Raw genomic sequence first — 13,041 nt, forward strand, 5'->3', positions numbered from 1 at the left:
TATGGGTCAAATCCTGCCCTCCTTGCTTATGCAAACTCCCTGTGGTGTAAACAGGCTTTCCACCTGACTAGGCAGCACCACGTTTGACTTCAGATATAAACGTCAATTATGCAGCACTGTCTAACACACAAGTCTAGTAGCCAGGGACACATCTGGTACTCAGCAAGGAAGACAAACATGGTGAGACTCAGGATAGGACTCCATGGAAACCATTCTGCTCTTTCCAACAGAGCTGCATCATCTTCAACACCCAAGCTGAACAGACTGGACCAGTACTATGAGATCTTACATGACAGATTAAAAAGCAAAATACTCTGTGTTGAAAGGCTGGACTACCTGAATGAAAACCATGATTCTATGAGATAAGGCATTTTACAATCTAGTGACTTGATAATGTTTTATTTTCCCCATTCTCCCTCACTTTATGGCACATTTTATTTACGATATTTGTCCACATTTCAGTGAAGTAATCGGAAATCCCTAGGTACAATGCCATTATCTCTTCACTGCATATTATTTTTTTTTTCAGATCTTCTTTTCAAGATGGCTTTCAAATTTGCTTTATTATGACCTCAGCTTGAATGTCAGGATGGCAGAAAGGATGGTTAAGTCATGAAAGAGATCACTGAAAAGTAATTCCCATCCCCAGAGGGTTTTAACAATGAGTTATGCAAATAATCACAAAGAATGGTTTAGATAATGCTGATCCTGCCTTGGAGCAAGTGGAATGAACGGTGTTAGCTTTCAAGAGGGACAAAATCATATAATCTTTGATTTTATCTGTACCAGAGCTTCCCCTGCCATCTTGGGAAGTCAACGCATCTTTTTGTGCCTGAGAGGAACTGTCACGTTTTTTCTCAGTATCATTTCATCACAGGCTTCCATTGCTGCAGCTTTAAATGCTCTAAGATCCTGTACGGCTCCAAAAGAATGCAGTGATTACCTTTAGCGGAACAAAATAAAGGCAGTAACTGCTGAAATATAAAACATCCTGGCACCAATACTCAGTTACTTATCCAGCACTTAACTGATTTTTTTCATTCCGCATTTTCTAGATTTGCTATAGACTTTTCTCCTCTCCTGTCAATGCAGCTGCTGCAAACTGGATGTTCTGTTCAAGCACTGCCTCCAAGCCCATCTGAAGTAACTTTCTCATGCAGGATGAAGCAATCCTGGGCATAATGACAGCAGAACAGCAAGCTGCATGAAGACGGCTTTCCTGCTTGCACAGGGACAAGCTACAAGGCTCTTTCACTAGTACTTTCAATATGAGAAGCTCTCTCTTTAAAGGACAGAACCACTACTTACAGACTCTTCATTTTCTTCTAAGTTCTGTCCACACAGCATTATACTTTTGATGTTTAATCACTAATGTACGATCTTCTCTGCTCTTAATTTTTATTTTCCAAGCACACCATGCTGATCATTACAATTGAATACAAATCAATTTCTGTGATATGCTTCCAAAAAAACAGTCCTCAAATACCAATATTCAGTTCGGCTCTATCCAAAGCAAGGTGCTACTACACGTACAAGGTGCTGCACGGTGAGAACTGTAAAGAATATGGGGAAAAATAGCTGCCTGGAGAGACACAGTAGAACAATGGCATTTGGAAGATCATCTGAACTGTGCAATGCAGATTATTACAGGAGACAGGCCATTTTCTCAGTGCTTAGCAACAGCAGTCACTGGGGTAAAAAACAGGTCAGCACTTTATCAGCATTACTAAAGGTATGAGGAAGGGCTTAATAGACCAGGAGCCTTTTTTGTCACAGCGCAATGGCATGTCTGTTTGGCACAGTCAGCAGGTGGACGATAATTAACATCAGCTGTTTACAGCTGCTTCTGGGTGGGGAAGCGATGCACCAGACAAGCTTGCTATGAAAAATCAGTTCCAGCTAGTCACATTAATTCCTGCCAGACAAGAAACATGCTGGTACTCAGAAACATTTGAACCTTTCTATCTGCTCAAGCGAAATGCAGGGAAATGGAAAAAAAAAAAAGGAGGAAGAAGGAATGATAAATGGCTAATATTCACATTAATGGCAAACTGCTGTCTCACTGCAGAGGAAAGCAGTGCTGGTGTCTTTTAAGGACTTCTCCTGGAAGCACTTGTTCTATAAAGAGGGAGGACAAAGGTTAGGTCACACTCCCAGCGTGGGGATGTATAAAAATGTTGCAAATCAAGCCAGCTCAGGTGCTGCTAAGTGATGCACCAATCTATTCCTGAAAGCCCTCAAGCCAAGAGAATGCCGCCCTTTGCCCGTCACCACTGAGAACTCGCTTGTTTTGCTCAAATTACCAGCAACAGCCCTGCCAGCAGCAGCCAGGGGAGGCAGGCTGGGGGGGACAGAGCCACGCTCACCAGCTCTCACTGTGCAAACCAGGAGAAACAGTGCAGACGTGCAGAGGCACTGCAGTAAGCACCTGGAAGCACCCAGAGAAATTGCCACTCAGAACACGTTGGGGATAACAAAAACTCTCCTACGCTTCAGGTGGTCTGAGCTGGCACTCCCAGCTTCCACACTAATGGCTTCCAGTTGCTTGAATGTGATGGAGCTCGTGTGAAACTGCACGAGCTGCCTTCACAGCCAGGGTGTAACACATCCCTATGTACTGAGAAAGGCAATAGCAATGCTGTTCTAGCTACAAGTGCAGAGCACAGCACTGCATGGGCTGCTGCAGGGAAAGTTAACTCCATCCCAGCCAGACCCAGTACACTAACCTTGGCCAAAGCTCCCAAGTCCTCAGACTGAGTTAAAATTCACCCTTTCTAGGGCACCAACCACAGAAATTTTGAGGAGACAACAAATTGAGGTTGTACAATTGTGCAGAAAGTTCACCAGGGCTTCTGGGATTCTCTCCATCCATTATGGTCTCTGCCATAAGCAGAAACGTGCAGTAACATCAGACAGAAAAGTGAGGCAGCATCTTTGGAAACCGAAATCAGTTTAAGCCTCTCTAAAAGCAGCACTGCCAGCTTCCAGTTTCCCTACGACTAAGACATTATTTCAGACCTACTCCAATGGAGAAGAGTCTTACAAGCTTTTTCTATCTTACAAAATGACTTGAATACTCTTGTTTTTAAGGCATTCCATTTCCAAAAACCAGGAGAACTAACAAACCACATGCAACTTTTACAAAAGCTAAGCACAGAAGTCAATCACCTCCTTTTCCAATTAAATAAGCAAATGCACAAAAACAGTTTTAACGAGGAAAATACTGTTCAGTGACTGCAATCAAGAACTCATGGGGACAAGCTCCACAGCACCTGGAGCAACCTTTCAAAGACGACAAAAAGATTTTGCATTCCAGAATAACGGGCAGCAGCCAACTTCCCACCTGAACAAGGCGGGCGAAATCAGAAGGTGAAATTCCACTTAAATATGGGTTACCCTGCAGTGCTAATGGCACTCTCCCACCTTCTATGATTTGCACGCTGAGTGCGGTATTACAATAATATGGTTTAAGCTCCTAATTTGCTCTATGTCTTGGGACTTGCAAGTGGTATCTACTGTTGCTTGTGGACTGGAGAAACATATTTTACAGTTTACGGTCACTTCTCAGTTTTATATTCCACCATCATTTCAGCCAAACCCACTGAATTTCCAGAACACAGCCATATACAGAAAAGTTTCAAATAGAACAAGATGCAAAACCACCAAAATAAATCAGCTACAACTGACGCAAATCAATTAAATCCCATCCTTCCCCAAACCCGGGGCAAATAAGCCCATCCCAGAAAATGGCAGTGAGACCAGTAGATGTGAACTTTGCTTGTCTAAGCTGTTTGATTATTATAGCTGATCAGAAATCATCCATCTGGATTTCTAATGAAAAAAAAAACATTTTTACACAAAATCTATTTCTAGTATTATCATAATATTTTTATTTTGCACTGGGACAGTAAGAAAATACATGCACTAGACTTCTCTGAGTCATCCTGTGTTGAACTACTTTATTCAATAAAAGGGCAATATTGTATTTTGACAGTCCACAGCTGAACTGCAGAGCTGCTACGTACAGTTCAGAAGCCTCACGTGCCTTTTCTGCCCCTGTGGCAGTAGAGCTCACATGGCGTTTGGGAGTTTCAAGTCACAGGGATACTTCAGTGACTCGTGGTGATACAGTTCAACAGTGAGAACCAGCCGACAGAGGCAAACAAGGGTACGAGGCAACAGAACTACCACTTCCATGATTCACAGACCAGGACAGAAACTTTAAAAAAAAAAAAAAAGAGAGAGAAATTGATCAAAAAACATCAAACCAAAACATTCACATTTCTGGGCCTAAAATTTTCTCAACTTTACATTTCTATTTTAAGCCTAAATTCGATATTTAAAATTCTTTTGTTTTCCAAATACTACAATGAAATGGAGAAGTGCCGTTTCCTATTGGCACTTTTTTGCTTAGGACAGAGACTCTTGGAGTCCCTGATAGAGCCTGTAATTGCCACTGCATTGCATAGGCAGGAACAGCATCAGAGCTGAGGCTCAAATCACTGAAGGATTTTAGAGTCCAAATAAGTTTAACAATAATGTTAGTAATTATTTATCCAGATTGTCATCATGCCTGGGAGCCCATGTAAAAGGCTGGTCAAGGACCTGTTATGTTAAATGGATTAAATAATGCAGTAAGGAACAAAAGAGGTTTACACGTGGGACAGTCAGGCAGGTAAGTGCTCCCTGGTGGGTCACTGCTCTTTCACAGCCACCTCCACTTCCCACCCTAGCCGGTGTCTGAAAGACAAGCTGCCTACAGACAGCACATCCACAGGGCATTTCCTTAACGGACCTAAAAAAAACCCTCCATTCTTAATTATTCAAACCTCAATATTCCCAAGAGGCATCCTGTATGCTAGCAGTCTATTCAGATCCCCCACTTCCTTTTATTTTTTTTTAATCAATCCCAATATGAAATGAAGATGAGAATTGGCTTGTGATTCTCCACAGTCCTGACAAATACCAAGAGAACAACAGGCATGGGATATACATCAAAACACCCTGAACCTCAGATGTTCTTACACTCAGCCACGAAGATTGCAGCCCTTCTTCTTGTGCATTCGGCGCAGGCTTTATCCCCTAAAGCCTTTCACTGCTCTCTGTTGTGTTCCCTGTGGATACTGCCTTTTCATTCTCTATATGCAGACCTAAATTAGTATCATTGTTCTTACAATTGTTTTCATTCTTGGAGACACACACCTCAGATCCTGCGCACAGCATTTAGTTTTGGAATGGCAGACAGTATTTCATAAATAGTGGATTTATGAGAGTACCAGCATTGATGCGTGCATAATAACAAGCATTTTCTTCATAGATGTTAAGACTTGTTTCTTCCCCGCTGTACTTTCCGGAAGAAAAAGGAACCATTTCTGGTTTTAAGAAATGCATAAATGCAGACTGGCTAATGAACAGAGCGCTTATGCAATGCACACTTTCTTTTTAATTTTGTGTATTCCCCTTCCATGTCCTACAGTGCAACTCACCTCTCTAACACAAAGCATGATGATGAACTCTCAGGCTGCCTGCAGCCCTGAGGAGGTTTCCCAGTCTGGAGCTCGTTTTAACAGCATTCATCCCAGGGATGTCTCTGGAAAGGGCTGAGGCTGGATGAGCTGTGCTGGCAACAGCGCTCCATTTCCCAGCCCTTCTTTACCCTACGGCCCTCTAGTCCCTGTGACATGCAAGGGTAAGACCTGAGACCATTGCCCTGTTTTGAAGAAAAGCTATGTAAGTAAGTTAAAAACACTCTTGTTACAGGAAAGAGTAATTCTTAAGTCAGTTGGATACTACCTTAAGCCTCCATTTTAAAACAGAAAATGCTGATGCTGACTCACACTAGCAAATACATATTCAGTATCTTTTTCTGCAAGTGCTCACAGTGAAGTAAGAGGGTATTTATCATGAGTAAAGACAAAATCTGTTAGCAAATATCGCACCGACTGTCAGCCCAAGTTTTGGCTTGGCTTTTCCATGGGAATAGAGAGGGTCCCTCCAGAAAACTGAGAGCTTATGTATTATTTAGCAGGCCCCTACGGTGTAAAGCCATTATCTTCAACATGCACAGCCCCTCTCCCATACTGACAGTATTTTTATTACGGCTCATCCCTTTTGCCTTTGTGTTCTGCTTACAGTGACTTCTTTTTCAGATTAAAAATCCGGTCTTTTTTTTTTTTTTTTTTTTTTTTTTCATTGAGAGCAGGGTTTTGTTTTTCACTCCATCTTTAACAGTAGCTGTTGTGAAGGGAAACCCCCAGCAGGTTCCCATTGTGCTGGAGCAGGATGCATTCTGGCTTGAGTCCCAACAAAAAGATGCTAACGATGCCTAACATTTGTTGGGGGGGTGGGGTGGGGGGGGGAGGCAATGACCTCATTTTAAGTGATGAACTTATGTTACTTCCATTTGGAAACGTGCTCAGTAAAATTAGCCTTGCAGGAGCATGAGAAGACCTGAGAAAACAGCTGATAGCGTGTGTGCTTATTTTGGTAAGGGTGGGCTTTCTGCAACTGACAGATTTTTTCTTTGGTGCAAGGCCCAGCTCTGACAGGTAAGAAGCACTACACTGGAAACTGGAGGTCCTCAGCATTTCCTACATTTTGCTCCTATGTTAATTTAGAATTTTCCTCCAGGCAAATGTCTTACATTCACTTGGTAAGGGATAAAAATTTATTTCAATTAAATTATACTGGCCTGTTAAAAGCAATAACTGAACCAAGTGAACTAAGCTGGCCATATGATTTTCTAGGGGAGATTCTTCATCCATTCACCCTCCTACCTCGTAACTAAATCTGCATTAGAAAAATTCACTTGCATCTTCTTCAGTAGAAAAGGGGCTGGTTGGATGGGATGGATGATAAAGTGTTCTCTGTGCAAACAACGATGGCTGTACTCATGCTTTACATACCACACCGCAGTGTTTTCTTCTGATAAGAATGTGACAGCCTGGGGCCAACTGCTATCTGCAGTTCTGCTGTTAATTATCCTTAAGAGATGCTCTTGGGATCACAGCCTTAAAAACAACCACAGGGCAAGAGGAAAAGCTCCATTCCCACTGCCTGAAAATTCAAAGGATACATCCTTTGGCTAGGGAAAGCTAGCTATTTTAAATATGATTGTAGAATTATAAATGATTTAATTACTGGTCAAAAAACAAAATCCCTCCACTTGTTTGTCTTATCATGGAATTTAATCGTCAGTTTTCTTGGTCGTATTATCGTACTATGCATGATAAACTAGCCAAAATACTGTACTATTTACTATGTCCCCATAACTTGCCCTGTTTGAACTATGTAACTGTGATCCAATTTCCAAAAGTTAAAAAAAATTACACTGGTTTCAGGCTGTGTGAAATCCCTCTTCTTGGTCATACCTGTGGAGACTAAAGTATCTCATATTTCTGCAGCAATTGCACCTGACTCCACAATCAACAGTACTTGCAACTACAAGGGCTCTGTCCCTTTGCAGAAGCCAACCTAATATGTTTACAGAGAAAAAAAATATTACAAGAAAAATAACACATTTAATCAGTCCAAGCAGTTTTCAAGACGTATTTTAGATTCTGCTCCTCCCTTCTAGAAATCTTAGACCAAAACAAGAAAAAAAACAACGCAAACAAAGAAGTTTCTTTCCTTATTGGACCGCAAGACAAGGTAAGGCTGACATGCAGATTTAGCATGTATCTTTTTGAAGATCATTTACAAAACCCTAGCTGTCTCAGCAAAATGCTGAATCTGTGCTCAGTGTTACCACTGAAAATGAGCCACCTGTATTTGAGCAGAAGATGGCTGAAAAGGACCCAGACCCAGAGATGGTCAGGCTGGGGCACACAAGAACATTTCACACCTCCCAGTGCAAGAGGTGTTTATGACTGCCTTTAACAGTATCAGGAGGCCTGGGGTGAGTTGTTTGCATGCAATGACAAACATCTCCTGTGAAGTTCTGACGCAGCTCTCTTCCTGTACAAGTTGCCTGGACTTTACGCACGCGGTCTTCTCCAGTGGACAATAAATCTAGCCATTCATGAGAACTGTGATGCAACTAATCCTGCCCTGGGTGTCTTTAAATGTCTGAATGACTGCTTCCTGAGGGAACTCAAACACAGAATGGAAATGGAAAGCAGCTGTTACTCTTTCTGTTTCTACAAAGAGTGAAGGTGTGTGATTTCCAAGGCACAAAAGACATGCACAGAGTTAAATGGGAAACCCTTGCCGAACATCCACATTACATGGATGTTACGTTCAACATGTTTATACCTGCTGAAAATCCCCCTAAAGCTGCCATTTCCATCCATAGTAGTTACTTGTCACCACAGATATTTAACAAATACAGAACAATTTAACTGGAATTCTAATTAATGTCTGACAACCCCATAAAAAGCACCTGAAATGACATCAAAGCAATCCCCCAGGGCCAATGTTCAGACAGGAGGCAAGGGTCTATGCAACTTGCAATCCTCTTTGCCAGCATGCACTGATGAGGTTTTCAGACTCTAAAAACACAATTTTGATGTGTCAGCTTCCCCTGAAGAATTTATGAAAACATTTACAAGTATGAATGTGTTAAATTAGTGACACCAAAAGCAAGATCCTCATTTTTCTGGACTACAAATTGACATACATCTGCACAACTACACAGACTGAGTATGCATAAGCAAACAATAAATCATGAAAATTTTATTTTAATGGGAAAATATCACCCCTTTAGTACTGACTTTTGAGCTATGAGACCACCCTGTGTGAAAATACAAACCTGAACAACAAGGTAAATTGGGACACACTGTTCAAGATCATAAAAGCAGAGAAATCACTGGTTTTACCAGCGAGTCCATGTACTACGTTAGGACCAACTCAAATATATTACCAATGAAAAGCATCCAGTATAGTTTAGGACAAAAACATTTCAGCATCTAAAATTCAAAATTTGTTCTCTGGTCTGACAGCCTCAGCTTCTTGAAGTTTGTTTCAAACTCTGGGAAGCAACTCCTAAGTCTGTAATGACTCATCTCTTACTCTCTGAAGTTTTGTTTTCATGCACTTTTAAGTATGAAGTAAATCACTGACTTTCCTAACTGCTTTTGCAGTCACAAAGAGCTAGAGAAAGGCTGGATATGCTCAGAGGGTTTCTTCTTATGTTTATATTCACCACAAGATAACAACTCTCTTATATGTCAAGGCAGATGAGACGCCATTGATCCACTCCCTGCTATTTTTCTCTCAGAAACTGGGTACACAATGAGCACAGAGGTAATTTCAGCACATCTCAGGCTCAAATTTAAAGCCATTGCTGTGCCAAAATCACATTGTTCAGATCACTGAATGAAGGCATGAATTATGACCATTGGTCCACCTCCTGTTCTCACCTGTGTACCTAGTTTTAGAATCAGGATCCAGAAAGGAGAGGAGAAAAATAAACAACCCTATTTAAAACATTTTAAAAGTGTACTTACTTGTAATTTCAGATACATCCCCTCTGAAGTTAATGGTAGAAATAATGGTAGAGCATAAGCCTAAATCAGATAATATTGCTGACTTTAGGGAGAGAGATTTTATTTGGTCAAAGTGAGCTCTCTGCAAGACTACTAAGTAAACATGCTTCAATCAGACGTGGTTAAGTGAAATTTACTGGTGATAAAGTAGAGTGAACTGCATGTCAGTGCTTAATACAACTTTTCTGTAAATAAACTGCAGGAAATAAGCTATATGGATAGGCTACTGAACTTCTTGTAGACAAACTAACAGCTTTTACTACAGTGAAGCTGGAATTTTCCTGCTCTGTTTCTACTTTTCCATTTTATACCCTCATTCAAACCAAAATAATTCTGCCTTGGAAGTTTGATCATTATTAAATCAAAAGATTGTTTGAGGATAACTGGTCAAGCCATTTCTGAAGTGGCAATAATATATACACCAACACACCCATTTACACTACAAGTATCACAAATCCCACATGCAATTAAAGTGTGCACTTTTGTGGGCTTAAGAGGCATTTGAATGGCTAGTTGTAAAGCTTTGTTTATTATATTATAGTTTAAAAGCTTTGATACTTTTCACTCAGGATCCTTACAGGATTCACAAACCTCTACCAGTTTATAAGTGCCAACCATACAGGTTTCCTAGCAGGGATTATAACCTCTGACAGAAGCAAAGAGCATCTTCCAATTTACACACCTGCATACCTTGCTTTTCCGGCTGGAAAAGCCCATGTGGCTCATGTGACAGATACAGAATCCGAGGGGTCAGTGGGAATTACCAAAGAGCTTCCAGATACTAAGATGACTCCCAGGGCAAGATTTGCAACACAACACATAAACCTGGTAACAGTCAGTTCTGCAGGGCTGGTTAGAGGCATCACATGAGCTTTGTAATAGCAGTTCAGTTTAGCAGAGATTGTAACATTTACAGAACAATCTGTCCTGGCCTCTTTGTATAGACCTGCTGTGAAATATATATGTCCTGGTACAATGAGAAGCTATCAATGGAACCAATAAACCAACAGATTCAAACACACCCCAGAGCCAGAGGCTCCTCAGTTCAGGAGAAAAACCTGGCTAGTGCTTCTCAAACTCATGAGGACATTTGTACACAGGAGAGGTAACAGCTCCTAAACGCAGGAGCTGAGCAGCCTGCCGGGAGACAAGTTTATGTTCAGGCCAAAGACGCCTGAGTCCTGTTAGAGAATAGCACCAGTGGATACCCTGGGTGGCGTTGTCTTGGCCATGCTGTTCTATGGGAGCTGAATTTCCCCACCAAACACAACCTGCCTTTATCTTGTTTTGGTGGGATTCTGCTGTCGTGGATATGACCCAGTAACGCCAGATCCATTTGAATCCACCCCGCTGCTATCAACCACAAAGGCACAGCAGAGCAAGCCACAGCAGGAATTATGCAGGGTGCTTGTCTGCTGCACACAGAGGAAACAGTACGTTTTGCTCCTCACTCCGCACATTTCAGATTTGAGAATTAACCCAGATACCAATGGGAAAATTGCTTTTCCCAGCCTAAGCACTGAAATCAGCAAGCAAGAACTACAAATTACACAGCCCTTCGATTGTTATCAGCAGTTTTAAACTAGAATCAAGCACTGCTTCTAAACACAGAGCTCTGTTTTGAAAAAGGAGTCTGACCCACCAGTGGGGCAGCAGCTGCCTTGTCTGCCTGGACAACCGCAGAGGCTAGTACAACCAGGCTCTGTCTAGGGTCAGGGTTTACAGGTACCAACTGGATGAAGCCAGTGAGTAACACCGAGAACAATCTTAGCTCTACAGGTATTCTGAGGTGAACAGAAAGGGAAAAAGAATATAACATTGCTTGCTTTTATTCTTCAAGTGAGAAAAAGATGACCAAGTATACAGACAAATCACAGGTTTGGAGTCCTTTTGAAGAACTCTGTTAATTTGAATATCAAGGGAAGTACTTCAGCTTTTTTTTTCTTTTTTTTTTTTTTGACAAAAATGAAAAAAAACAGAACCATTTGAACATTTTACTTCACCTTAACCAGACTTCACAGTCTATTATCATGTGAAAATGACCGCTGTTTCTTAGCATGGTCATGAAGTATGTTTGAAAAACACCACTGTTTAATCAAATAAAATAATTGTATTTCCCTAATGAATTAACACTTTTCAAGATGGTTTAAAAGACTTGACCTTTAGTATTTTAATAAGCACAAATTTAGAATTAGTTTTTATTTCAATCATTAAAGTGAAGGCCAGTTTATTATATGCTTACAGAAATAAGCTATGGACAACAATACTACCTAGCAGCTCTATACAGTAATTTTTCCTAGGATTTGATGATAAAATAAGCCATTAGTATACAATGTTAAAGATATCACTTCTGAGTAGCAAATCTACAGGATAAACACAGAGTGAAGTAGACCTTGTTTCTCCTTTATGCCTAAAACATACACAGCAACCATAGGAGATTTAGATACACATGGAATGAGAATCAGAATTCACCATAAGCAACGCCAGCAAGAGAAAACTTACAAAACCGGTATATACTGTACCCCTTCTCCATAGCTCAACTCCATTTCAAGTAGCTACTACACCTTCGATAAACAAGCAGTGCACACACTAACAGAACGACCAGTTTCTAGGCGCCTCGTAACAAAGCCCCGAGAAGCAAGAGCAAACACCGCCCTGCTGCCGACCTGCACGCTGCCGGCCCCTGGCTTGGCAGCAGGGAGATTTCCATTTCACCCTACTCTCCAAGCTGTGGTACACAAACTAGTAGGGCTTCACGGAATGCTGGACTACTCGGACTCATATAAAGCATCAGCAAAGATATTTATCACCCAGAAGATTGATATTATTGTGCTAAGAGATAGAGAATTGCAAAAAATTATTTGCAGGACTAAAAAAGAAAAAAAAAAAAAAAGGATTCAACAAAGTATCATAAAACATCAGAATATAACAAAACTTTCTCTACAAGAAACTGCTTCACAAAGAAGAACCCCGGAATAAATGTTTTCAGTTTTGAAATTCCTAGTGGAAACAAATTTACAAACAATGAGAGTATCACCAGAAAACAACCAGCATTTCCAAGATAGTTTTTAACAGGGAGCAACAACCCAGTCCTGTGTAGACAGGAGGTAAACCAAACCATACATACTTAAGAGAACTCATTAGGGTATATTTTCAGAGCACAAAGATATTGCTGACATGGAAAGTAGCTAGTAAACTGCTGGGCGCTATCATAAGTAACATTTCCAGCTACAGAAAATACTGCCATTAATTGAAGTTTCCAGAAAGGTTGGCACTCATCAATACTAGTAACAGGATACCACAGCTTCCTGGGAACCTCTATTTTAACTCCACAGTAAAGCCACATGAAGCATAATTGTTCTAACTTTGTGTTTTTTAACTGCCATGAATAACTCAAGCTATTGAAGATCTTCAGAGGCTATCTCCCAGGCTACAGGGATGCCGTTTCACAACAGCTTACTCACATGAGGAATTTTTAAAGCACACAAGGAGCACCTTGGAGGTCAGTGCGACTACCCTAGAGAGTAAGAGTGATAGGGTGCCTCCTTACAGGAGG

At 41.0% G+C, this 13,041-nt stretch overlaps 1 protein-coding gene across 14 annotated transcripts in view; it reads right to left on the reverse strand.

The window, feature by feature from the left end:
- ANK3 (ankyrin 3) overlaps positions 1–13,041 on the reverse strand; it is a 361,577-nt gene that overhangs the window by 144,944 nt on the left and 203,592 nt on the right. The gene's annotated exons all lie outside the window — the stretch shown is intronic.

Source organism: Anser brachyrhynchus (genome assembly GCF_964034855.1).
Source record: "Anser brachyrhynchus genome assembly, chromosome: 6".
NCBI lineage: Eukaryota > Metazoa > Chordata > Aves > Anseriformes > Anatidae > Anser > Anser brachyrhynchus.